The following is a 27182-nucleotide window of genomic DNA, read 5'->3' as shown; positions in this document are numbered from 1 at the left end:
AAAAGTTTAAAGCAAACTTTTAAGAAAGTTTCAAAAACTTTTGAAAGTTTAAAGCGGCATGGTGGTCTCTGGTTCATGGGGATGCTGCAAACACCTCTCTCTGTTTGCTGAGCTCTCAGTGGCTCACACACTCTCCCAGCAGCATTTCACAGCTTATTTACATCTGCAGATATGCTACATGCCCAGTCTCGGGGAGGGTTTGATACAGAAACACTGAAAAAGAGACCTGGAGAACACCTGGGTCGGGGACAGACAGTGGGGAGCATTTACTTATGATTTTTAAAGTTGTTTCAAGCTTTCTCCAATCTCTCTGCCTGCACAAGGAAAAGGCTGGTTGGATACTATGTCCGACCTGGCCTCAGTGACAGCCACACTTTCGAGGGGCCAGCCCATTCTTCAGAAGAATGCTGTCTTGTTCAGGTTTTCTCAATTTTATTTAAAAGCTCTTCACAAATAATTTTCCAATGGTAAGATAATTTTTAACATCATCAGTGACTTTTAAAGTTTTATTACCAATAATATCATTATTGTTATGATGATGCTGATGCTGATGATGCTGATGATGATGATGATGATTATTGTTGCTGTTGTTATTTAATTTGACATAAATTTGGAGACAAAACACTCTTCCACAGCTACAGGTAAAGAGGAGTGGAAGGGGTTCCAGGAATGGTAAACCAGAACATGCAGGGAGATGGGAGGGGGTGGCCGTGAGGTTGTGAGGCTCAGCCAGACTTGCAAACCTTAGAGCACGAAGGCACAATGAGGCACTTGGCAAATTTTAAACACCACCCAAAGTAAAGCACTTCACAAACTTGAACTTGGTACTGTTTAACTTAGCCAAATTCTAACTTAGCCAGACACAACAGGATACTAAGGCATGGCCTGGAATTTTTTAGTTTGGTGTATTTTGAGAAGAAAGGAGGAGAAAAAAGAGGAAGGAAAAGGAGAAGGGTTTGTAGGCAACAGCTGGGATGCAGTGTGCTCTGAGCAGGCTCTGAACCCCTGCCAGGGGAGCCCTCAGAAGCCAGGCCGTGTCCTTCACTCCTCTCTGCTCCGCTGGGGCTCCCCGGGCACGGCTGCACTTTGCTGGTCCCTGCGGGGCCCACACGGACGGACAGACGGCACCACTGGGTGAGGGGACAGCCCGACGTGCTGGGGAACACCGGGGGGAGATGGGGGTGTCGGTCTGAAATGGTGCGTGAGGGCTGGAGGGGGAAACAGCCCCCATTTCTTGTCAGGCTGTGGGACACCCCACCATTTTGTGTGTGTCTTTGGGGTTACTCCGCCATTTTGTGTGAGTGTGTGGGGTCACTCTGCCATTTTGTGTCAGGCTGTGGGGTCACTCCGCCATTTTGTGTCAGGCTGTGGGACATGCCGCCATTTTGTGTCAGGCTGTGGGGTCACTCCACCATATTGTGTGAGTGTGTGGGGTCACTCCGCCATTTTGTGTCAGGCTGTGGGGTCACTCCACCATATTGTGTGAGTGTGTGGGGTTACTCCGCCATTTTGTGTCAGGCTGTGGGGTCACTCCGCCATTTTGTGTGAGTGTGTGGGGTCGCTCCGCCATTTTGTGTCAGGCTGTGGGGTCACTNTGTGTCAGGCTGTGGGGTCACTCCGCCATTTTGTGTGAGTGTGTGGGGTCGCTCCGCCATTTTGTGTCAGGCTGTGGGGTCACTCCGCCATTTTGGCTAAGGGCATGATTCACTCAGCCATTTTGTGACAGCCCATCGATCACTCCACCATTTTGTGTCAGGCCATGGGGTCACTCCACCATGTTGTGTGAGATACTGAATTCCTCCCAGTGGTATTCTTTCGTGCAAATGTGGGTGCTGGATGTTCCAGATTCTGCTTCGAATGCGCTTCAGGAAATCTGTGAGAAAAGAAAGCAAGAAAATTCCTTTTAGTATGTTTTCTAGAGTTTTTATTTCTTCAGCTAAGGAGATCTCTGAACAAAGAGCTATTCCTTTGCTGACTGTTGATGTGCACTGTACCCAAGTACTGGAGGAAGTACCTGTTGGTTTTCAGTACGTAACACTCCCAGATTAACGCAGGTTCCTTTTGGCATCTACCTTTAAACACGGTGAATATTCATCAGTGACATTCAGGCAAGGTGAGTAAAATCTGATTTTCTTCATACTACAGACACTATTAATTATACAACCAATGTTAGGTCTCTTTGTCCAAAAGAGAACATTAGCTCAGAAAGACACCGGGACCTACAACGTGCCGGTTTGCTTTTGATTTAATGAACTGTAGTCTCGGGACAGCAGGAACATTGATGTTGCCATTCTCCATCTTTTATTTTCTGCTTTCCAAGAACAGACAGAGAATGTGTATTCCCATGGGGTAAAAAAGAGCATAAGATTTAATTTAGCAGTTAAGTAACAGAAGCTCCACTTCAGCATCCCATTCTGTTCAGAGGAGTACTCGATAATGTACATAACATCCTTTCTGTGGATCTTAAGTCAAGGTCTTGATGAACTGGAGGATTTGTGTCAAAGACAGGCCAATGTAAAAATACAAAAATGCTCTCTTTTCCTGCATTTTGCTTCCTGTTTCCATCTCTGCCAAGCAAGCTAATAACAAAAAATATAAATACAGATAAACACACAAAAGAAGATATAATTAAGTACCTGAATTTGAATTAATGGTGCATCAAAAGTATAAGCCATGATATGGTTTAAGTTATTTCATAAATTCCATTCATTACAGGTATAATCAGGGCAAGGTTGCTGAAGTTTAGCTTGCAACTGAAGTAACAGAACTGATTAACAACTGTTACTGTGAATTTCCATAAGGAAGGGAGAACAGGGTCCTGAAATGTCATACCGATGTAGCCTGAAACATACTTTTTTATAATTCCTTGTAAACATCAGTGTCTCAGTAAAAGTCAAGTATTTAATCACCTGAAATCAGTGCAGGCCATGACGTTTGTTGTCGTTCCCTAGATTTGCTTCAAAAGATCACTTTTGAGCATTACTTGGCAAGGACATCTTTATTCCTGATTAAAAGCAGCTTGTTTCTGCTAGTTAAGCTTCTGCTAGTTAAGCTGAGCCGGGATGGAGCAGCGTGCAGGAGAAAGTCAAAGCCTCACCCTGAGTGTAGGAATGGTTCTACACCAGCAGTGTGCAGGGCACAGTTTGGAAATGGACATCACTAGCAACAGAACATCTGTATGCCTTTGCCAAAATCCAAAGGAAGAGACTAATTCCTTTCAGATAACCAAGCTGTGGTTTTTAAGATGGCTGGAGGAGGGGGAGTGTGGCCCTGTGAGAAGATGAAGAGCACCAAGCTGTGACTGCTGTCAGGCTTTGAATAAAGAAATTGCATGTTGCTTAAAAGAAGCATTTTGGGACAGTGAACTGTATGCCATTAAAGAAATGCTTCATATAGCATCATCTAATTTTTTTCTAAAGAAGCACAACTTTCAAAGCTCTGAATATTGGTAAAACTGGAAGGGCATAGCTAGTAATGTCTTACCTTTGGACAACATTCTGAAGTCTTTCTCACAGCATACTTCTTTATAGTAATTAGTTGCAGTTTTATTTTGGTTTTCATCAGCAGTTTCCATTACATTTTGTCACTCTGGATGGAGGGAATATAGTTAGTGTTGATAAAAAGCATATTGGGTCAGTGATGTTGATCTTTACCAAATTGTTTAGGCTCTCAAGTGACCCCTAAGCAATCTCTTAGCAGACCCATTTCTAATACATCTAAATAATTGATCTCTTATTACTGCCTGGCTGTGGAGGATTTATTTGAAAGAAATCCACATAGAAGGATTTGAAAAAGTACAGAGGGAACACATAGCTCTGGCCTTCAGCCCAGGTGACTTCAGCATCCTTTGTCTTTAAATGTGATTTCTTTGAGGTTTTTACTGCTGCTAGACTTTTTTTCTCTTCTCTTGGCAAGGAAAAAGGCTGCCTGATTAATTCTGCTTTCGACATTGGATGTGAAAGTCTGCTTAGAAAGCCCCTGTGTGGAATGGCAGCAGAGAAGAGCAAGAAGTGCCTGCTTTTTGTGAGGAAGGACACGCTGTGCTGCTTCCCCTGCCTCAGCCACAGAGCCCTCACCACCAGACATTGAATTCCTTAGCCTGTGAGTGTGCCAACATCCAGCAGTTACCCCAGGTAATGAGCAGTTGAGATGAAGTGGTACCCTTTGTGCTTGCTGTCTTTCTTTCCCATCACTTTGTTACCCTACAGCCTGACTGAATCTGTGGGATGCTTATATTGAAATCTGTGGAAAATTCTCAGCAGGCTGAGATCCCACTGACATCTCTTTCTTTGCCGTCCGTGCCAGACGCCAGCATGAGGACCTGTACTAGGAGACAGTCCTTGAAATCCAGGTGGAATCATGTCTTTCCCCTGTGTTAGCTGTGGCTGCTCCTCACAGGCACACAGGAAACATTTCATACAGCATAATCCTAAATCTAGCTAAATTCATAATCATACAGTAACCATTCTCACTGTCCTGTCTGCTTACACAGTAGCCTTCTGAAATACACAGTGTCTTCCCAAAGGCACAGGATTCAGGTTGCCCTTTCTTATCCTTGTCTTCAACTCCCATTTCATTCTTCAAACTCAAGAAATTCTGTTTAACTGGAAGATAGTTGTTTCTTGAACTGACATGAAGGAAAGCATCCAGTTCTGACTTAGATCAGAAAAATATGAAAAATCCATTGCTTGCCATTGTAAATCTCTTGCAGTAGTTAACATCTGAGTTAAGGGTATAAATACCTTCTTTCTAGTTTGATTTTTGGTCTGGCTACAGATTCCAGCTTTATGTTATTTTTATCCACAAGACTAAAGAGTCCTTTGGCACCTGGTGTTTTCCTCTCATGACCGTACATCTGTATTCCAACCTTGAGTATTTTTTTAGAAGCTGAACAGATTGGCCCCTTAAAGTCTAATCATTTTATGGCTCTTTCTCCAGTTCCCAAGTAGGAGCTGAAATTTTTTTGCACACCTTCTCCAAATTTTCAGTGGACTGTAAAAAACATGGACATCAAAAGTAAATAAAATATTTCAATATTAGTGTCCTTCAAATGATGTACAGAAATGTTACCTCCTGAGGAGAAAGCCCTGTGGGCTGCACTGAGCCTAGAGCATCCCCTGCTGCTCTGGGCTTGGGATGGCACTCCCAGGCAGGGAGCTAGCTGTGGAGTTTGTGTTTATTTTTGTTGTTCTGTGTGAGGCAATCTTTTACTCCCTAGGTGTTGCTTATTCTTAGAAGTACAGAGAAAAACACCCAAACATTCAAGTTTGAAAATATCCCAGAAAAAGGATTTAATGTTTTCTCATAGGATTTCCATTCTCTGTCTCAACCCCTACAGCCATTTTATAAAAGCTCCCTGTGCTAAGCAGAAGGGGAAAATGTAAAAAAGAAAAAGGATACAGAATAAACTTTTCTCATTAAATTTTATATCCCATAATATGCTCACAGCAGCCATGCCTATAATGTCTAATTCAGGAAAAATACACCTGTCCTTCTCTGAGGATTATATTTTCAAAAGTCACTTTTCCCCATTTCCTGATTCCAGAGGGTAGGCTCTGTTTAATTCCCTCTAGTTGAAATCAGAGATATTATATTTATTCAGATACAGCCCTCAGGGTCACAGGCATAGCAGGAGATGGTTGTTTCAATGCTTGCATTTCCCAGCAGAACATGTTGAAGAGCTTAGAGGTGAGTAATCAGTGCCATAAAATAGCTGCTCCATTTCTGTAGTTATGGGCAAATCTTCGTTCTGGTTTTGCTGGTTCCAAGTGCAACGTGCTGGTTTGTCACTGCTGAATGAGGAAATTCACTCAGCCTCTCTGCTAATTCCACAATTATTCAGTCAGTAATTGCCTAGTGATACTGTTTCCCCAAAGATCATTCATTTTACATCGTTTTTCTTCGCCAAGTACTTTCAGAACATATAAACAGAAGTAGTGCAAGGGAGTCAGTACTGCTGGAAACATTAACAGCTTTGATAATGAGAGTAGAGCAGGTCTGAGAGTTTATAGTTCCTGCTGTGCACAGGTCCAGGTGAGAGGCACACTGGTGTAAAGGGGCATTTGGGAAATCACTGAGGTAGGTGTGACAGCAGTAAAGCAAAATTGTTCATTACAGGGAGCGTAGATGGAAGGAAAGCCAGTTCAGGTGTAAAGTTATCAACACTTTTCTTGTATTCCCAGTGGAAAAGCCACGTCAGGGACTCCCTTCTGTGTTGTCTCCGGAGACAGAAGACTTCCCAAGGTATGAGAGTGTGTTTCTGGTGCTGAGATTTATCCTGCTATATGTAACCTTAGTTTACCTTAAAGAAACAAAGGAAACCAAACCTTTTATTGTCTGTAGAACTCACTGCATTTACTCACCACACCATCTTTAGCATCTCCCACCCATCATCACCACTTAGGTTTCTCCTGATTCACAAAGCCCTCAGTCTCTCGCTCTTCCCTGGGATTTCACCAGTATTGTTTGTTGTTCTGTTCCCCTGCAGTTTGAATCTATTTTCCTTGGAAGCAGCAGTGCTGTTCCCAGCAGTGCTGGCTGCACACTGGCCCTGTGAGTGTGTCAAGTTTTTAAGCGATGCGGATGTTTCCTGATCCGTAACATGCAATAAACAGGTTACCCTCCGGATGGAAGATTAAATCCATGCTTTTGTTAGCAAGTTGAAGCACAGGCTTTAGCTAAATTATCCCCAATGCCTTTGCCTTGGCCATCTGTTTCCAACGGAAATGAATCTTGAGCTTCAATTATAAATCTCTTATGAATATTATTTTTCTTTTCTTTTCTATCCCAATCTGCCCTTTTGGAGATTGGTTGAGCTCTCCCTGTGTCATCTGAAAGGTGAGTGGGATCACCAGTGTGGCTCATGGTGTGATTCATTTTTTCTATTAGCCTTCCTGTTAATGACTTTAAATCTATTTATGCTCCTGCTGCAAGTTGAAGCAAAAATCTGTGTTACCAAACCACGTTCATAAATTTGCTACAGATACATGTTATTAAGCAGGCTAAGTACAAACATGTTAAACCATATGGAAAATTCGCCCCAGTCTTGCTGAATTGTTCCAATGTTTAATTACCCAGATTGTTAGAAGTGTGTACCCTCTTTCTAATTGTTTTTCTAATTTTAATTTCCTGGTCTAGCCCTCAGATCATCTTGTAATTCTTCATGAATTCAAGACCGTGTGCATAATGACAATGTGTACAGATTGAGACCAAACACAAAGAACTCCTAGCCCAGGTGCTGCTCTCCAACAAAGCATTACTCATCTCAGTAAGGATTTGCCATTAAAATGCTGTGTAGTTTATTATTTTTTTCCAAAGAAAGGGTGAAGTCATTCTCTTTATTTTAAATTAAATGGGGGACAGGGGGGAGAACAGAGTGCTCTGGGCTGAGGTGTCAGGGGAGTCCTTGGTAAGATCCTCTCTGGAGCTCTACCCTTTTTCCTGGGAGGTAAAGGGGAAGGGTATTCACATCTTGTGCAGTGCATGGCAGCAACTCCTTTTTGTGAGCAAGAAAGAACAGAAGAGCTCACTGAGTTACGCATCCTGGCACCTTTTCCAGCCCTGCTGGGGAACTTGGCCCTTGCTATTCAGCACAAGGACCTTGAGCAAGAGAGGAACCTTTTCCTGCCAAACTTTCCTCCCCAGCAGAGGCCAACTTGCAGCAGCACGGCGTGGAGATGAGTCAGTGCAGGATGGACGTGGGTAAACACTGTGAGCTGACCTCTGCAGAGCCAGCTGTGTTCATTGCTTCACCCCAGAACCTCTGAGCTGGGCTGGTGTTCCACACTCACCACTGAATCCTGGGGTATGCACTGGTCTTCTGCTCCAGCTTTTACCCCTGCCACGTTCTGTTCCCATCCTTCCCCCTCAGCTCTTGGTGCTTGCCATCTGTCAGGATCATTCTCTTCAAAGGATTTCCAGTTTAGAAGGGTGACAGATTGTCTTTTGACCTTCTTGAGGGTGCTTTCTGTCCAGAATGACCAGAGTAACTTTTATCAAAACACACTTTAATAGGGCATTCTCATAGCCATGGCTTTGTTTGAGGGATTTAAAAGCTGTGTGGATGTGGCAGGTGGGGACACAGTCAATGGTGGCCTTTCTGCCACTGTTAAATCAGCCCATGGGTTTCCTTCCTGTATGATTTTGCACTGCAGAGTCCTTGTACAGAAAATGTATTACACTAAGTGCTTCATACAGCTTTCAAAGAAGTCCTGAGAAGGTTTTAGCATTACTTTATAGAATGAGACAGGGAAGTATCTTCACACTCACCCCTTTCCTCCCATTTCTCTACTAAGTTCAGTGAGTGAAAATGATTCACTCTGATTTGTTCTCATTCTGCCCAAGCTGTGCTCTTCCCTGAAAAATACAATATTTCTTTTCATATTCTCCACGAATATGGCGTCTGTGACTTCTCCCTCCAGCGTTCCTCATGGAGAAGTTTACCAGCAGCTCCTGTGAAGAGCAGGCATCTGAGAAGTATGAGGCAAAAGGTGGGACTGTATCTGGCACCAGCTCTCTGCACCTTTGGAAGAACAGTAATCAGCCTTTGGAATAAGGGAAGATGCTCCAAGGATTGTTCAGCTGGACCTATAAGTTTCTGGGCTGTGAAATGTAGGATAATAGAGAAGCAGGAGATGGAAGATAATGGCAGAGTTCCCCTCAAATGAAGGCTCTGGCTTTACACACTCAGCCTCTGGGAAAAAGCCACAGATAGAATTGGTTTGTAAAGCAGGAAAGATGTTGGTTCTTCATCCAGTTTTGCATCAAGAACTCCAAACAATAGAAGCATTTGTGTGGATTTTTATAGGGGCAGGTGACTTTAATTTATTCTCAATCGCTGTCCATGTATATGTAGTACAAAAGCAGATATTTGGGCAACAAAAGATAATCCAAGACACTTATAACTGTTAGGCTACAACATTAGCACTAAGTTACTCTCTTAGTAACACAAATAGTTATATTAAGCCTCCTGACCCTGGATTTTGGGCACCTCTACTTTTCCATCCATAAATCCTCTTAAATCAGTGACCTCTGGGTGTTGATGGCTCGTGTTAGGCCCTCTCTACACACCAGCCTTGGGAAATGAGGCTTGGAATATTTGTTTCAGGTTCCAGCTGCTGTGCCTGGGGATGCAAGAAGTGTGCTCAGACTCATTAAATCTGCAGGACTTGGAAGCTGTGTCCGTGGTGACACCACAGACAATATTCCACATGAAACCCAAGCACTGGAACTCCTTGGCATGAGGCACACGCGAGCGCTCGGGAGCAGTTCCAGAGCTGACTCCAGCACGTCTCCTTGTTGTTCAGCTGCTGACAAAGAGGTGGTTTGTACAAAAAATAGTCAGAAGTGAAACAGATGTCCTCAGGGAAGCTGGAGATGGAAATAGTTCTCATGTGAGGCATCACACACACACGGACTGGAGGCTGCTTTGGGAGTTTCTCCAGAGACCAGCGACCTTTCCCGCAGGTTGTGGGGAGCTGAGCTTTCTCCTGCCTGGAGTTTTGTGGGGAAAATAGGATACAGTGTCAGATGTGGAGTTCTTATAGAGGATAATATCCTTACACATCTTCATTTCCCCAGGCTAAGAGAGGACAGTGCTTTTCCAAAACATGGATAACCAGATGTGCTGCTGTACCACTTCAGTTGTTTCCAGCTGTAGGCAGGGATCCAGATGCATTCTGGATCTGTAAGATGCATTCTGGATTCCAAAAGAAGGAATCTTTCCCTTTAAGTCTGCTCATTTCTTTAATCTAACACAACTAACCTGAAATACTCCTATGTCTTTTAAACTCTGCTTCTCAATTTGCTTTTGAATTGCTTTCATCTAGAGTGTGAAATTCCAAGTCACTGCAGAAAAACTGTCTGAGGAATATTCTTGGCAGTTCTGCTAGGAGAGAGTACAGGAAACCTCACAAGAGAGTTGGTTCCAGCAGCACTGCCATCCACGTTTCACAGCTGCAGGGACATTCAGAGCAAATCCAAACACTGGCTTTCCCTTCAGCAGTGCCACAGCTACCCAGGACACGTCCCTGGAAATGTCCAAGGCCAAGGTTGGATGGGGATTGGAGCAACCTGGTCCAGTGGAAGGTGTCCCTGCCCCTGGCAGAGGGTGGCTTGGATGGTCTGTAAGGCCCTTTCCAACCCAAACTGTTCTGTGGTCCTATGAAAACACTTGCAGGCAGCCCCTTGAGCTGCTCAGCAATGCTGCACCAGTATATTTCATACCTCATCTGTGCATGAAACACATTTTCTGTTACTGGTGCAAGTTCTTGAATATCACTTAATCTGAAATGTCCTTGAGATGGAAGGGGTCCTCAGCACCCCGCTTTGGCCAGGAGATGATCCCTCAGGAGAAGACACCACGGAGGAGCTGTGAGGCAGTCCTGAACAGGCCAAGCCATGGTGACTTTGCTGTGAAAATAGAGAGGCCTTGATTGCAACAGCCCCAAAATGCCCAGGGAGTAAGAGCAATCCAGAAGTGCATTGCAGGCTTCACCCTGTGTGTGCCCTGGATGATGCAGACCCTCAGCTTGGATCAACCATGCTGCAGCTTTGGGGCTCCTCAGCGTTCCCCTAAAGGGAAGGTAACCCAGGCAATGCAGCCAGGGGTGTCCACTGACACCTGTGCTGCCATCACTGCTCTGCTCTCGGGCTTTAATCTCAATTTGCCTTCAAGTCTGCAATTCAACCAGTGCTTTTTAAGCCTGTTACTTTCAGAATTATTTTGCTTTTAGGCAGTACAGGTGTTATTTATTTATTTATTGGTCTCACTGAGTTTTCTCATTTCTCTACTGGAAATGTAAGATTTTTTTTTTCCTAATTTTGGCAACTGCAGTACCCACATAACCCTGAACTTGCTTTTTAACCCACTGGTGTTAGTTTAGTGAAACCATCTGAGAGGTCTTGTACAGTTTAAAAAAATAGCTGTATAGCAGTGTGTTTGTGGGTACGTGTGAACACTGAGGTGTGGCAGGAAAGACTTGGTCAGTACTTCTGTCAGTAACTTTATGCAGAACTCTGACTTATTATTTTCTATTATATATTATTATATATTATATATTATATTATTGGAATAATACAAATTTATTGAGGCAGATTAATTGCTGAGTAAAATTTCAGAATGGAATAAAACCAGAATAAAAGTCAACTGATACGTTTCTGCCACAACTTTCCCAAGTATATTAAACCTAAAAAAATACCCTTGGGTGTTTTTATTTGATATCTTAAGGTATTTCATATTTAAGATACTTTAATATTCTAAGGGCATTTAATGAATAGGAGATACCATTTTCTTGCAATAAATGACTTTAAAACAGAAAATAGTAATCATGTAGAAGGGCAGAGTATTAACAAATACTTGATTGCACTAAATAATCCTCTTTAAAAATCTTCCTGATTGTCCTGACCTTTTCTTTTTGTCACTTAGCTGATCTGCATGTTATGAGTTACCAGCTGAATTGGGTGTAGAAACAATTAAACCCAGCTCCCAAGTCTTCCAGAATGACTAAAGCAAAAGCAGATTACAGTTAGGAGATAGCTAGGCAATAGTATTCACTGTTCAGGAAATAATACAGAGCAAGCTATAGAGAGCTCTGGGGAAAACACTGGGAAGAGGGAGTATCCATTTTTTTCTAGTTATTATATTATCTTCCAAAAAACAGCTCACACACACACTATGTTTGCAATAAGTAAAGTTAGCACATGGTAAAAGGAAGTCCTGTAAAAATGTCATTCAGAGAAAATTATTTCTTGTACCCTAATGCACACAAACACACTCACCAAGAGCCAGCTTTTGTGGTAAATAGCAGCTTTCCTTACAGGCTGTTATTCAGTAAATTTTAAATCTCTGAATTATGCCAGATTGGTCAAGTTACAAAACTTAGAAGAAGTCCCTGCTGGTCTCTTAATCCACCTGCTTTGGCAGCACACCCTGGCTGCAGAGTGCTTGCTTCTCGTGCGGGAATCACAACTCAGCTCTTATTTATTCACTTATTTCTCACACATCCTACCCTCCTGCTAATGCTTTTTTCACAGCTGCACATTTTTCAGAGACTTCAGTCAAGTTCCTTGTCAAGTATCAGTGGAGTATGAAAATCACTTAACTGATTGGACACAGGTATCATTTACTCAACATATTCAAGATAAAAGAGAACGAATAACCTTCTTTGCTCCCTGAGTGGATTTAACATCACAAAGAAGGAACATATGGTTTCATCTTTTACTAAGGTATTACTTTTATTCTTTTTCCATTGCCTTTTTTTCTTTTCTTTTTTTTTTTTTGGATGAAAAATAAATAATCCATGCAGAAAATGGAAAATAGCAGTGTAAGGACTGAAAACTCTAAATCAAGCCATGGAAGCAGAGCTGTGTGAAGGGTACCCTCAGGACTTATTTACGTGTATCTAGATAATTTACTTTTGTTTTAAGAGACTGCTTGAGTCCAATTATGGTCACTTTGCATCGATGTAAGTGTCACATTTGATTTGTGTACATGGTGATTGTACAAAATCACACACAGGTGAAATACTGCCTGACAGTCCCCTTGTAACTCCAGGAAAGGTTTGTTCTGTACCATTTATTTTGCTGTGACTTGGAAACTGATAGGAGAGTGTGGGTGAGATGGATACCTGGTGTGGGCACTCTGTATCTCCTGTCAGTGATGCTGGTTGCTGCTTGACTTCCCACTCCGGGACTAAACCACAGGCTTGGCAGTGTAAGAGCAAGGAGAATCCAGGTGCAACGTGAAAGCAGCACCTAAATGCAGCAAAAGCCCCGAGCAGCTCCTCAGGTTTTGGTGGTGTGGAGTGCAGTAGCCAAGGGAAATGAGTTGGAGCAGGAGAAAGTCACCCCACATTCTCCTCCTCCACATATGGTGTGTTCTAATACTGTTTTCATATAGTGCATATAATCGAGTCTGTTTTTCCTGGGAAGGTGTGGGAGTTGTTAGTTGGGAGTGGCAAGGTTTTTCAACAGTTGCTCATTCTCAGTAGGAGAAATGCTTGGAAAAAGTTGGCCTGTCCCATTGAAACCCTAAGAAATTCCCAGGCAAGTGAGGTTTAGAAGCACTCACTGCGTTGTAAACTCTGATTCTGCTTTACTAAAACGTTACAGGATTGCAGTTCAGTGTCTACATGTGTTCAAAATGCAGTTTTACATCTTTGAAAGATTCCATTCTTCTTCCCTCCAGCAGTACCTTGGCACTCCCCAGGAGCAGGCTCTTCCTACTGGCTTGGAAAGCCATTTTACCTACTGCAAACACAGACAGCCTATGGAATAAACAGAGCTTCCAACGAGATCTGCAGGCCTTGGAGCAGGTACAACCTGGTGCAGGGTGACACAGTCACCACACACAGGCTGCACAGGTGCACACTCACCTACAAAACCCTCCAACATCTCCTTTATTGCTCAGAAACAATCAGCACAGACCAGTGAAACAACAGGGTTTTTTCATAGCTTGGCAGAAATTTCTGTAAGGACTCTCAGCATGCACTAATATTTTCCCCTTGGAGTTTGGAGAGTAAGAGTTAAGAGAGCTCAAATCCCGTATTATTCTGGGCAGCTGTAAAGGAAAGTATTTTGTATTGCTGGAATTGCTGGAGCATGTACTTAAAATTGAAAGTGCTTACCAAACTGAAGTGGTCTAATTGAAACTACCATCGTTGGTCATGAGCTTTAATACTTCCACTCGTTTGATCAAGGAGAGGGGAAATTAATACTAAAAAAGGAAAGTGTAACACACATACACTCAGTTTGCTAGCTTTGCACTCTTTTAGCAAAGTAATTGCACATCTTATCCATAGAATGGAAATCAAGCCCTTGTTTAATTCCTGTAGTGTTCCAAATATTGGTACTGCAGTGATCTATCAAGTGTCAGTGGAACAGCTTTTGAGTTGATGTGAAGTGCCAGGGGTTCTTAGGCTTGCTGGTTTTCACTGTGTTGGTGACTAAGCTGTTAAAGCCTAAAGCTAAAGGCAACTTCTGCATGTAGCCACAGAGACAACATTCAAAAATATTTATAGTCAAGAATAATGCAAAAAGAGAGAATGAATATAAATGCTTTTATTGCTTTGGTTTCTCCATTTCTGCAGCTGGTAGGGCTGTTAGAGTCCTTTTACATTAAAAAGAAAGGAGAGAAGGAAGACCAGGATATCTGGGGGAAAATAATAAAAGAGAAAACAAAACTGTGGCTTTTGGGACAATAATTATTCTTTCCAAGTGCAGCAATTCATAAGTAAATCAAATAAAGATGGCTGTAAAGAGCTCCAGCAGATACAATGTGTGTTTGTTCTGTAACTGTATGGTCTAATCTCACTGCCTGTTCCGGGGAAGTGCCCCAAATGCTGTGGTTATTCCGAGTGACAGCTGTCCTTTGGTGGTGGTTCCCCCAGAATGGTTGCAGGTATCAGATAACCAAGCCTGCTATTCCCAGCTCCTCCTTGTTCCCTCGTGCCTTTTCCTTTAGCTCAGAGCTTTCCTCTCCAGCCCTGTGTCACCTAAGGAGCACCAGTCATCTTCATCTGCCCAGTCTGCCTCCAGTAGAGGGAAAATGGTAATGCTTCATGTTTCTTTCATGCACCATCATAAATCTGTCACTTTGAAAAATAAAAAGACGGAGTTAAATTAATTACTCTCATATTGATTCCACTTGGCCGAGTTCATTAGGCAATCCTATCCCTGCATAAGCCCCCAAATACCGCTCTGGGTAAAACCTGGCAGAGAAATGCATTGGACTCATTTATATTTCATTGTTTTAAGTGGTTTCCTCTGTAAATATTTCATAGATGATGTATATATTGAGGTGAATAGCGAAGCAGAAAACTTCAAAAAAACCTTGACTGCAAACTTTGAGGGTTCCTGATATGGTGACCTTTCTTAATCAGAAAAGAACTCTCTCCTAGCACAAGCTGATTGGATTTTTACAAATGGTAATTACCTAAATACCAACACCTATACAAATACTTGCCATTAAGAAAGTGCATTAATTAGTAAACAGTTGCACACAAGGCTGTACCGGTGGGTCACCTGCACCCAAGTCTTTTCATTCACATCAACATCTATTATTTGAACCAAAATTGAACTTGTTTGTCAGGATGTAGAGCAGGAGAGGTGCCATTAATTTCTTCCATGCTTCTAATGCTTGACAGCAAAAGCATTAACTTACTGTTTATTTATTATTATTACTGTTCCTTTACACTTCAGCTGGTTCAGAGAGACCATTGTGCTCCAAATCCGTAATTTATAGAGAGGATGGAGATGGCTCAATGTAAAGTGAAGCCATAGGAGCTCACAGAGTAGTGACCTGGGAAGAGTCTCGTGTGGTAATTGATAGCAAAACTAAACATTAGACTTGTGATCATGCAGGGGGCATCAAAATTAATTGTATTTGAGCACAAACTGTTGGAAAGCTTCATCTCTTCAAGGGAGGATTTGTGGAAGTGCAGTATCCTTCAGGGAACCATGCACATCTGCATTGCAATGGCCTTTTTCCTGGGGTTTCCTCTGGGATCACAGAGAATTTATAGGGAGGCTGTATTTTTTTTTTTTTTTTGTAATCACACTGCCTTTACCAGCTGCACAAATTCTTCCTTGAATGACTACATTCCACAAAAAGCAATTAGAGAAAATGCTGGCATTCTTACTTTCATTGCCTTTAGTTGTTCTGCAGAGACAGCTTCTCTCAGAGAATTACTCAGAGCATGCACATTCCAGGAGGGAGAAGAGCCTACCTGATCATCCTTTCCACTGAGGGTATTTGGAAAATGCTGTTAGGTTTGCATGCACATTGTGTGCACCTGAATGGGAACAGTGTTTGTGATTGCAAAAGATATCTTAAAAAGAGCCTTGACTCCTTGTGCCTGTGTTGTGTGGGACTGGATACCCAAGGCCACATAGAGCAGAGATTTAATTCCTGCTCTAATCTCTTCTCGTGTTGCTGCCTGGGAATTCATTACCTTTATCAATACAGAAAAATAAGCTCTTTTCTTTTAAAGCAACAACACAGTAAAAGAAAGCAAATGGTGACCTCATTTGTTGGTAGCAGTGGTGAGATGAACTGCAGCTCTGACCTATTTCTGCAGAGTTACAATCTGCAGTAATGGTACCATTTTGCTTCTTAAATCCTGGATTATTGTAATTTGAGATTTAGAGAAGTTCCTCTCTCTCTGGTTACTTGGTCCTTCAGGGGCAAGCCAGCTTGAGGGATGACTAAACACACATGAGGGAGCAAAGACAAGGCAGGGAATCAAGGAGAAATTGGTAATTTTCATTTTAATGTATTATATATATCATTTAAGAAGTTGTCTATGTAAAATCAATATGATTTTGTTTATTTCCACGTACATATAAAATACATGTTTATTTTAATATTTTTGATTTATATATGAAAAAATGTACTTCCCTATCCATATGTGTCCCCACATGGAATGATCTAAACCAGGGTCACGTGGTGAGGGATCTGGATTTTGTTCACTTGTCTGGCAAACACCACTTTGCTGAGACATGATCAGCCTCTCTGTGCACCGTGGGAGTGATAACTACAAAAGACTTGAAGAAATGCAGTTCTTAGCTATTCAGAACCAAACCCCTTGGCAATAGAAGTTGACACAGCTGCCTTTAAATCAGTTTAATACTTGCTTAAATCAACGGAGAGAAAGTGAATTTCATTGTGTGAGGATCTGGTATTCATAATCTGATCTAATTTTTTATTTATTAGTAGTGCATGCAACCTTAAAGAGCAAACTTTTTTTCCCCCTGAGTTTTCTATTTATCTGTATCACCAGAATGAGCAGAAAACATGTTCATCTGTTTTCCTCAAGTCAGATTTCCATGGTAAATTTTCAGCCTTCAGAATATTCCATTGATGCACAGTGAGTTCTTGGCCATGGTCGTGTTTGGTCAAAGCTGGACTCTATGGTCTTGAAGGTCTTTTCCAGCCCCAGTGATTCCACAATTTTTGTTGTTTCACCACTCAGGGTGCTGTGAGCAGCATTTGCAGCAGCATTGTGATGGTAACAAACACAGAAATCATGGGTCAGGTTCTCACCCAGCACAAGACCAGCTCCAAAACCCAAATTTTCTGCAAAAAAAAAGCCCCAACAAACCAAACCAACGCCAATTCATATCTCTGTATTTACCCGCTGCTTTCTGCCCCAGCCCATAAACACTGACAAAACACATAACACCATGACTCTTCCACGGTGATCTACCAAATGCTACAAACTGAACTCCCCTTTGTCACCAAGAACAGTGCCCAGATCATTCAGGCCATGGATTTCACAGCACTTCCTCTTAATTTATTCAACCCTGCTATTTTTGCTTGCCTTCAGTTGAGCAGGAGATCATTCCCTTTCTGGTCACAGATCTCTGTAGAAGGTGATCACATAAAATGATTGTTCAGGGCTCCATCTGTGTCAGGGAGATGCCCTGATCACCACCCACAGAACACACAGATTTTAAAGAGCTCTGCCATGCCTGCAGGAGGCTGAGGCCAAGCAAGGATGAGTAAACTACAACTGCAACTACTCCTTGTGTTTGGGTTCCTCTGTGAGGTCATTAAGTTTTGCTGGGGAGGGAATGGTGCTGGCTGAGGTTTTGAGGAAGACATTCATTTAAGGAAGACTCTTGGGCTGAGGCAGCTGACAAAGATGAAAAATTGCTGCTGTTGTTTAAATTACTTTAACAAATCTTGAATCTTTCCCATCCAGGCTGCAAAGGAGGGATTGGCATTGATATTAATGGGAAGGAGATATTGCCATGGTTTGCCAAAAATGAGACAGAACATTTTCTTTCCTCCTGAGGGGTGTGCATTGGAAACAGGCAAAAGGTGGGTGCCTCAAAGTCACTAGAGAGTTTTGCTGTAAAAATGAGAACACACACACTAAAATCTCCAGCACTAAGAGTAAACATTTTCCTCATTCCTTAAACACAACAACTCAGCAAATGCATCAGAAAAAGCAAATGAATAATGGAACCCATCATGGTTCACAGCTGTCCAGGGAATTTCAGGTACTCTTGGAATCTGGTGGCTCCTAACATGGCAGTAAAGTGCATTTCTTAGATAGGACTTTCTTTGGAATTTTCTTCTCCTTTTTGTCTACATACAATTTTTTTATCATCTATATGTATGTACATTAAGTACCTTACACTATATTATCAGGTTGTTATGGGTATTATCATAATTAATTAATTCCCCTTAAAATATATAGCTAGTTTCAAGGTCAAGAAAATTAATAAATGACCAGTAACTAACTATATGTATATGTATAACCCATTATATGTTGAAATGAAATTCCTAAGATCAAAAGAGATCTTGTTAGAGACTGGAAATTGTGAAGTTGGTTATAAAGATTTCACAATGGATAAGAATCACCAGCCATGCAATAATCTAAAACAGACAGAAATTGTGTCCTTTAGGATAAAAGTATAGTATAAAAGTGATATAAGTACTAGTGAGATATATATATATATAGTATAAAAGTGATATAAGTACTAGTTGCCTTTTACATGATTCAGTGTTTAATATTAAAGTTTCTACACTTAACATCAAGTCCTGGGTTATGAAAAGTATCCCATAGACATTTTTCTGCTGTTTCTCTCCACATTGCTGCAATTGTAGTAATAGTAATTTGTTGCTAAGGAAAACATAAATATATTTGTTACAATGTAACTTGTTTGGGTTTGTTTGTTTTTTTAATTGTTACTAAAACTTCGAGATTGTGTTGTGACATCACTGCATCTTAAAAAACAAATGAACTTTATAAAGTAGTAAATAGTTTTTAAAATCAATTTTGAGCCAGATTTGAAAGTAAGAAATTTTGACCAAAATAGGAGAGGGTTTTAAATGCTGATTAAACCCAAATATGTTTAGAATCTGTGTCCAGCTCTGCCCTCTTGTTCCTTTTTCCACGCTACGTCAGACGTTAGTCTAGGAAGGACTGGAAATAAAATTTCTCTTCACCATCTGTTATCTGACATTTGGAAGAAGTCCTTGTTTGACTAGTAATGAGAGAATTAGGAGCAGTTGGGCTATAAATCATTACCCTCAGATTTACAAATCTGGTACATTTTTAAAGGCAAAACAGAGAATGCCCTGTGTGGAAAGGGTCACATCCCCCAAGAAACAGAGGCTCATCCAAGCACTGAAATACCAGACAGATGGAGGAACCTTTCAGGGGAATATACAGAGGGGAATACAAGGTAAGAGGAGCTCAACAGGACCACAGAAAGTGTTAATGACCCAGGGATTATCTGTTCCAAAACTACAAGGAAAACACAACTAGGAAGAAAAGGGTTTTCCTAACACAAACATCCAATGAGGAAATAGCATACAGCAACATGGGATTATCCCCCAAAAGATGAAATTGGAAAGGATTTCCCATCCTAATTGCATCAACTTTGTAAGGATCAAGTTTAGACAAAATATCCCGAAGCTGACTTGACAACTTCACAGAGGAAGGAGAAAACCAAAAACAGACCCAGATGTTCCGTGTTACGGGCGACTTCATATTAATGAGTCATGCACGTTATATAAGCAAAGGACGGGGAAAGGACCACAGGAAGGTCACCCAAGAGCTCCCTGGTGTGCTGGGCACTGGGAGCACATGGAGCAGGAGAAGAGCTCAGAAATAAGAGACTTATTTCTGAGTCAAAGCTGGAGAAGTGCAGAGTGCTGGGTCCAAGGGGATGTGCCCGGGAAGGGGTTTTGCCATGCAGCGGGAGGGCAGTGAGAAAGGAAGAGAAGTGTGGGAGCACAGCAGAGCTCTGATGAGGAAGGGCTGTGGGAATGGCAAAGCAAGGCAGAAGGTATGGGTATAGCTGGAATAGGGTCAGGACTGGGGACAGTTTGCTGGTAGGCTTCCCCTGGGGATGTGTGATGATGGGGAAGCAAAGTGCTAGCTGGGTCCTGCCTGGTGGGAATGTCGTGTTGATCCAGTGCTGTTTGTAGGGATCCGTGGTGCTGTGGTACATCAGAAGGTGATGGATAGGCAGATGACAAGATAAGTACTCTTTTTTGGGGCAGAAATAGAGGAGGTAGATCTCACTGACTGCAGCAGATTGTGCTTTCAACAAATGTGAAAAGCCTTTGGGTAAGAAAGCTGTGAATAATTCCTGTGTCTGTTTCTGCATGCTGTGTCACTTGCTCATAGGAGATGTTTAACGTGCCTCAACTCTGTCACATCTGAAGGTTACGCTGTGAAGGTCCCCTCCAAATCCCCACTTCCCACACACCTAAGGCACAGGAACTTCTCTGTGTGTGTGTAGGAGTGCAGCAGGCAGCCTGGTCATAAGAGGTGACTGTGTCTTTCTGTTACTGTACATAAGATACACTCTGTACCCCACAGGAGTGAAAATGGAAGGTGGCTCTTCTCCAGACATCCAGAGAGAACATTCTGCCTCCGCTGTGGCTCTCCTCTTTCCATCCTTCCTATGAATTTTATTTGCTTGCCCACTGGAGAAAAGGAATAGGTAAGAAAAGCCTAATTGAGGCAAGATTAATACAGTTCCACTGAGAATAAGGGAAAGATTTGTTCTCTCCCTCCCTTCTACATATGTCTTGCTGTGGACTCTGCCTCGCCTAACATATGTACCTTTGTTCATTTATTTCCTGCTGGTCACCTGGGAGAAGCCTTTCTCATGGAATTTATTGCCTTGGCTGCCTTGTTTCTGTCCATGCTCACAGTAAGATGTAGTGAACGCTCATGTGTTTGTCTTACTCTCAGATGTGAGTGAAAGGGATTTATCTATGCTGAAAAATATGTACTCTTGGCTTGGTACAGCCAGCAGTTACCGTAAAGAAAAGGTTGAAACCAGAGCCTCTGAGCTGGCAAGAACTGTAAAGCTTTGAAAGAGTGGGACCCAGAGGAGTTGCTGAAATAAAGCATCAGGTTCCAAAGGAATGGGCAGCCTTGGGATCCTGCTCCTGCTTTTCTTTGTCTGAACCCACTCTCACCTTGGGCTGACAACGTTAGCAAGTGATGGAGGAAGGAAATGCTTATTTTAAATGCCTTTTTGATGAAAGGCTGTGAGAGGAGATGAGGAAAACATAGGAGCACAACTTAATTTATGTGTAATTGACTTGGGCAAAAGGAAGGAGCTTGGGCCAAACCCTGTGTGCCGTGTGTTCTTGCTAAACTTGTCCTTGAGACAGGCAGACCAGAAAGTCCTGTACAGCTCTTTCTGGAAAGAACATATTTGAAGGTCACCCTGTGGCATCACTGTAATATTTTACCCAGAAAAGAAGCATCTTTACCCAATTGTCAGACTCTCAAACCCATCACTGGCATTAATAAGCTCAAAACAGGCCCTGGGCCTTTTCCCCCACCAGCTGCATTTAGTGAAATTGTCTATACTTTTCTGTATTCCAAATGTCATTTTCATTTTTACTTTTCAGCAGAAGAAGGCAGCTGTCCTTTGCTTTTTGATGTACAAGCTGCCCTTGGCATTTTACAACTTCACATCTTGCCAAACACAAAACTCCTGAAACCAAGTGCTTTTGGGGTGGTGTGAGTGATGCTCCTGGTCCTGCTTCCCAAACTGCTCCAAAGCTGCCACAGACAGGGTGGGGACCAAAGGTACATTTGAAAAGCTCTCAGTGTTTCAGCTCTGCTTGCCAAATGAATCTTTTCATGCCTTTTGCTTCCCTTTCTCTAAAGTACAAGTTTTCACTTACAGTCACTGCTATCACCTTTTCCTTCTTCTCTTAGCCCATGCCTGGGAATGAAGGGAATGCTGTTGAACAGAGCAAGGAAATGAAAACAGCAATATTTATCTTGCTCTACTGTGGCTTTCATTTCCTTCAAAGTCAGGCTGCTTTTTAACCTGCAGTTCTCTTTTTTTAGCCTGAGCTTGTGGTTTTGGGGGCATCTACTCAAAGTGTTTTTATTAAGTTCTCAATTGTCACTTCCTTCAGTGTAATTCTATTTTCTCTCACACCTCATGTTCCTTAAAATTGGTTTTGGCTTGTGGAACTGTCTCTTAAACACCAACTAAAATATACTGTTATTTAGTGCTGGAAATGGCTTCTTGTGTTTGGGGACTCTCCTGTAGAAAATCCTTTTTGTAGAAATCCTGAGGCTGCCATCAAACTACAGTTAGTTCCTTGTTCCTCCACTTTGTGCTCAAGGATGTTCTTGTTGGAGAAACTGAGGGTCAGTTCCTCTTTGTGCTTCGGTTTGTAGGGGCTTTGTTCAAGACAGCGAGTGTCCAGATTGTTGTCACCATGATTACCTAAGTTTTTTATATTTACTGATGTTACTTCCCTTTTACCCATTTGCTTCTGGCTCCAAGCAGTGATTTAACCTTTAATTCATAAAGAACAAAAGCAACCAAACCAGCTCCCAAACGCTACCAGATGCAAGTGCTGGTGGCTCACATGGATACAGGCTAACCAATATAAAATTCCAAATGTTTTTATTTATCTGCTGCAATGCATTTCAGTCACATGTTTCCTTGTGCTAAGCAGCTCCTTGATGTTTCTCTTGTCATCTTGATTCCTGCTAAGTGATTCTTGCTTTCTCTTTCCTTTTTACTTTTCCATTCTGTGTTGGTTCAAGGGTCTCCTTACCAGGGTAGCCTTGGCTCACCACAACAGGAGAACTCTCCAGGATGCCTTAAAACTTTTTACACAGCCAGTGGGGCACTTATGGATTTCCTCTTTTCCTGTGGGACAGGGAGAATTTCTGTTAGGATCCTGAAACCAAGCTAGGGAAAGCAAACTGGGTTTGTGCATCTCTTCACTGCTCTCAGAGCTCCCATTAGTCAGTTGATATGTGCAGTGAACTAATTTTCTACCATTTATTTGTTTCCCTGTGTGAGCACACTGATCACATTTAATACCTTTCTGGGGAAGGGAAATGAGATGGTAATGTGGGAGTTATTTCTGAACAATGATGTTCATTTTAAATAAGAAAACTGTGTTGCTGCAAGGAACTAACAATTGTTTTCACCTCATGAATAGTCAGTAGTATCTGAAAATTATTTCCACTGATCCATCTCCAAATGAAGGAGTGGCATTTCTCCTCTCAATCTGAGATCAATGCAGAGAATTTATCTTAATCTTCCCTGAACCATCCAGCCTCCCAGACTAATAGTTGCAATCAGGCAGTGGGCAGGTCACAGAGACCAGCCCTGGGGGAGTTGTGGTGACTGTGAGTAAGCAATTTCACAGCAATTTTACTGCAAGACAGGTCACTGAGAGACATTTTAACCTCACCAATTATTTTTCACAATGCCAATGACATCATGAAAGGAGCCAGAAACTAATTCCTTTGGACAATTATAAGCAGAGATTGCTCTTGACTCTAATATTTATGGGGTGCCAACCATCAGGAGAGGTTATAATATGGGTCTCCAGAGCAACCCTGCCAGAAGTTCAGAGAAGTTCCCAAATAGCAAGAATCCATGATTTCATTGTGCATAGCTAATTGTTTTTCCTGAAAGAAAAGCTCATGTTTGGCAGGTTCCTTCGTAACAAGAAGATAGCAAAGGTTGGAAATCCCTGGACATCTATTACTGTACAATCAGACATGGTAATTCATAAAATCTCCCCTGGACACACAGTAATGCGCTGCTTAAGTCAGGGAAAAAGTGGGATTTGGGGCTTTTATGAGCTGCACAGAGAATCTGGAGACTTTTTAAGAAATGGTCAATAGAGTAGTATGATACAGGTCAGTGTGATGCATATCAGTGTGTGTGTGTGTGTGTGCAATACACAGTGGAGTGGTCTGCAAGTTCACTAATGCAAAATACACTATGTAGGATGCATTTGTTTTTAAAAACAACAGGGACAGAAACACAAGTGTTTCCCAAAGAAAAAAATTCTTTCTACCACTGTTTACAAATGAGCACAGGCTTTTGATGAATCAAAAATCTTTATATACTTTACTCAACTCATGTTCCAACCCAACCTTTCTCTTCTCATGGAGAGGGAGGGAGTCTCCTCTTTTGGATAAAATCCCAGTTAAATCTTGGCTGTCTCTAGTTGGGTGTCTGAGTACCTAATTTCCTTATCACTTGGAAACAACTATTTAGAGATGGGCTTGACTTTGTCTTACTCAGATGATGGTTAAATGGGACTTGTGGTGCCAGATTTTATCACACTAGATATGGTACTTTTTTTTTTCTATTCTAAGCAGGCATAGAGAAGGGCTGATGAGATGTCCCCCAAATAATAATTATAATCAGATTTAGACATGTAATTTTAATTAATGCGTAGAATTTGGCTTTACCATATTTAAAAAAGAGAAAATCCAAGCTGAAAAGCTGCCAGGGGATGGAACAGCCTAATCTGAGCAGCTCTGAACAGCCATCCAAGGATGACAGGGAAAAGAAAAACCTGTCTTCTGATCAGAGCCCGAGAGCAACGACTGAGAGAGGATGCAGCTGCACTCTGAACACAGAAATGGTATTAACAGCATTTGGGGACAAGCTTAATGGAAATTAAAGGACAGCACTAGAGCTGAACAAATGGCTCCAAGCTGAAAATGGGTTTGTGTGCGCTGGCTATGAAGCAAAGTTTTCTAACTGATAATGTTGTATTGGCTTGGAGTACAATTTTAATCTGATTAGCAGAGGAAGGCAAGAGGGGAAGCTGCCCATATTAGAGGTGGCTGTTATGACCCAGAAACATCCTTCTGGTCCTGTATGTTCAATTCCTCTATGCCTACAACAAAGACAAGGCTTATGGGCAAGCTGACCTGCAAAGGAATCAAGTGAAAAAAATGGGAAAGAAAACCAAGTAGCTCATAAGTTCCTTTCTGAGATTTTCTGTTGCCTCAAATGTTGTCATTCACATTGCAATTTCATAGATTCAGCCCTTTCTGTTGCTATCAATCTCTTTAAAAAGAAGTGAACTGGCAAATGTTCAGTTAGGCACACGTATTTGTAAATTAATTAAAGATGGGACAGCAAGCAAAGACATTTTCTCTGATCCAGGATCTCCTTTGGGAGCCCTTTCATTCCCTATTGCTGTTTTCCTAAACCACCTCTTGAGTTTTAATGATATCCAGGTAATTGCCAAGCTCTCAGGTAACCCCTCCACAAGGCCTGGGCTGGGAAGCAGCAATCAATGCCAGGCAGGACTGAGCTCAGGATCCCCTAAAGCAGCAGCTTTTTGGGGTCAACTCACTGCCTGCTGGCAGCACTGGAACACTGTCAGGGCTGTCACAGGCAGAGGTTCCTTGGGTGCCTGTCTCCCTGCAAACACCAGCCCATTACTCTGCCTGCAGGCACTCTGAGCTGGGCCAGCACCTCAGATACCTCTGAGAAGAGCAGCTGCTCATGTCTCAGGAGCATCAGAATATAAACATTCATTTCTTGAGCAGTTTGCCTCCTGTTCAGTCATTATGCAAATGGAGAGGTACTTCTACCTTGAATCTCCCCGGTTCCATGTTATTCCATTCACTTAGCTTAATGTAACCTAAATTTTCAACTTGAGAAAGATTTCAACTGACAGGCATTATTTATAATGCCCATAACTTCAACTGTGGCATTTGCTTATAAATAATTTGTATAAAAGCATATGCTTTCCTTTTATAGAGACACAGGAGATAATTCCATTACCAGTAGTTCAGTTATTAAACAAATTCATCCACCTTAAAAAAAAAAAAGGGTCTGAAAGGCAGAGCAAATGTGCTCTACTGAAGAAAAAATGTTTGGGACCGATAATTAACTCTACTTGTTAAGAAAAACACACTGTGAGAAAGGGTATCAACCACATGTCTTTTTCACACCAGAAACTTGTCATGTTTCTAGGGGCTCCCCAAAATGGGCATAATTGGTAAAACCACAGTGCATTACTGGTATTTGATGATTTTAATATTTTAAATCTTTTTTTTTTTTTATTTGTTTGTGTTTGTTCTTTGGTTTTTGTTTTTTTTTTGCTTAGGAAATAAATGAGTAAACCTTGATTGCAGGTAGAGCAGAGAACTGCATAGAACCACTTTGCTTTAATAATTTAGAATATACCTTTTCCTCAAATCAGAGCTTTCAAGGTCAAGTAGATGTCTTCTTATTTTTCAGCTGAGATTGGGAAGGTGATGAGAGAAACAATACAACCAGAATCCTGAGAATTCTCCACAACCTGAAGTAAAGAAGAAATCTTACATCATGGACAAACTCACTTTTCTGCCAATGAAGAATGAATTTATGCATGAGCTATTGTTGTTTATACTTCCAGGGATGCTAAATAACAAATGCAGATGAGGGCTGTATTTTAGCACTTGGGAAACAGCTTTCTGAACCCTTGGGCAGGGCTGTTGAACTAAACACAAAGCTTTTATCTCTCTGAATCTCTCAGGGCATATTAATCCTTCACTTAGAGGTTTGTCAGATGAAAAGCTGCTTGAATGGTTGGCTATTTTTTTAATTGTGTCTCAACTGTATCGGTGCTGTGTACAGATGACATAAAGCCAGAGCCAGGAGTCCCAGCAAGCTCCTGTGATGCCTCTGGGATGTGCAGGACCCGACGCTGCCCTCCTGCTGCTGCTGCTGCTGGGAGCAGCGAGGGTGGGGCTGAGCCCAGCCCAGCTCCTGCAGCTTCACCGAGGAGCCCAGCAGTGGGGTCTGGCACCCACAGGGAGGAGTTTGTCTGGGGAGGGTGAGCCAAGCCTTTCTGTGCACGTGGAATCACTTGGAATCATGGCATGACTGGGGCTGGAGGGACAGCTCAGCTTGTTCCCACCTCTTGCCATGAGCAGGGACACATTTCACAGACCAGCCTGCTCCAACCTGGCCTTCTTCCAGGGATGGGGCAGCCACAGCTTCTCTGGGCAGCCTGTGCCTCCTCACCCTCTCAGGAAACAATTTCTTCCTGCTTGGCATTTCCTTCTGCTGTGAGAGATCAGGGGCGGAGGGGCCGGTGGTTTGACACAGCTCCGTGTTTCTTATGCTCTTAGCCTTGTTGGATCCTACAAATCCTTACTTACCAAGCAATCTTCTCCCATGTAAGTAGCTTTGAGCACTCAGGAAATGCAGGAATCTTTATCTGAGCATCAGAGCCACGTTTGCTATGAAACAAAATAGGTCACAGTCATTTTTCTGTAAGGCTTTTAGCTCGACAGATCCACACCGAAGGTGAAATGGTTCACGGAATTGGAGGGGAAACCTGCATTTTCTGTGCCAAGGCCTTTGCCAGCCATTCTTAAAGCTTATCCTACCCAGTTATTCTACACAGAAAGGACACTCAT

The 27182-nt window shown here is 42.2% G+C and overlaps 1 non-coding gene across 5 annotated transcripts; it reads left to right on the top strand.

Annotated features, from left to right (window-relative positions):
* Window positions 1–1616: 1616 nt before the first annotated feature.
* LOC107203100 lies at window positions 1617–26759 on the top strand. Of its 5 annotated transcripts, none has more exons than XR_004497066.1 (10): window positions 1617–2113; window positions 3916–4133; window positions 6183–6243; window positions 12034–12225; window positions 13187–13313; window positions 17703–17821; window positions 19071–19194; window positions 20340–20463; window positions 21389–21569; window positions 26017–26759. It is a non-coding gene; the product is annotated as an uncharacterized LOC107203100 (transcript). The 5 variants fall into 5 exon arrangements; XR_004497067.1 differs by adding an exon at window positions 7138–7267 and having other exon boundaries at window positions 1617–4133; XR_004497064.1 differs by having other exon boundaries at window positions 1617–4133.
* Window positions 26760–27182: the final 423 nt, after the last annotated feature.

This window comes from Parus major, chromosome 4 (assembly GCF_001522545.3).
Source record: "Parus major isolate Abel chromosome 4, Parus_major1.1, whole genome shotgun sequence".
NCBI classification, from domain to species: Eukaryota; Metazoa; Chordata; class Aves; order Passeriformes; family Paridae; genus Parus; species Parus major.
Note: the sequence above shows the minus strand (reverse complement) of the source record. Positions and strands in the feature narration are given on the sequence as shown.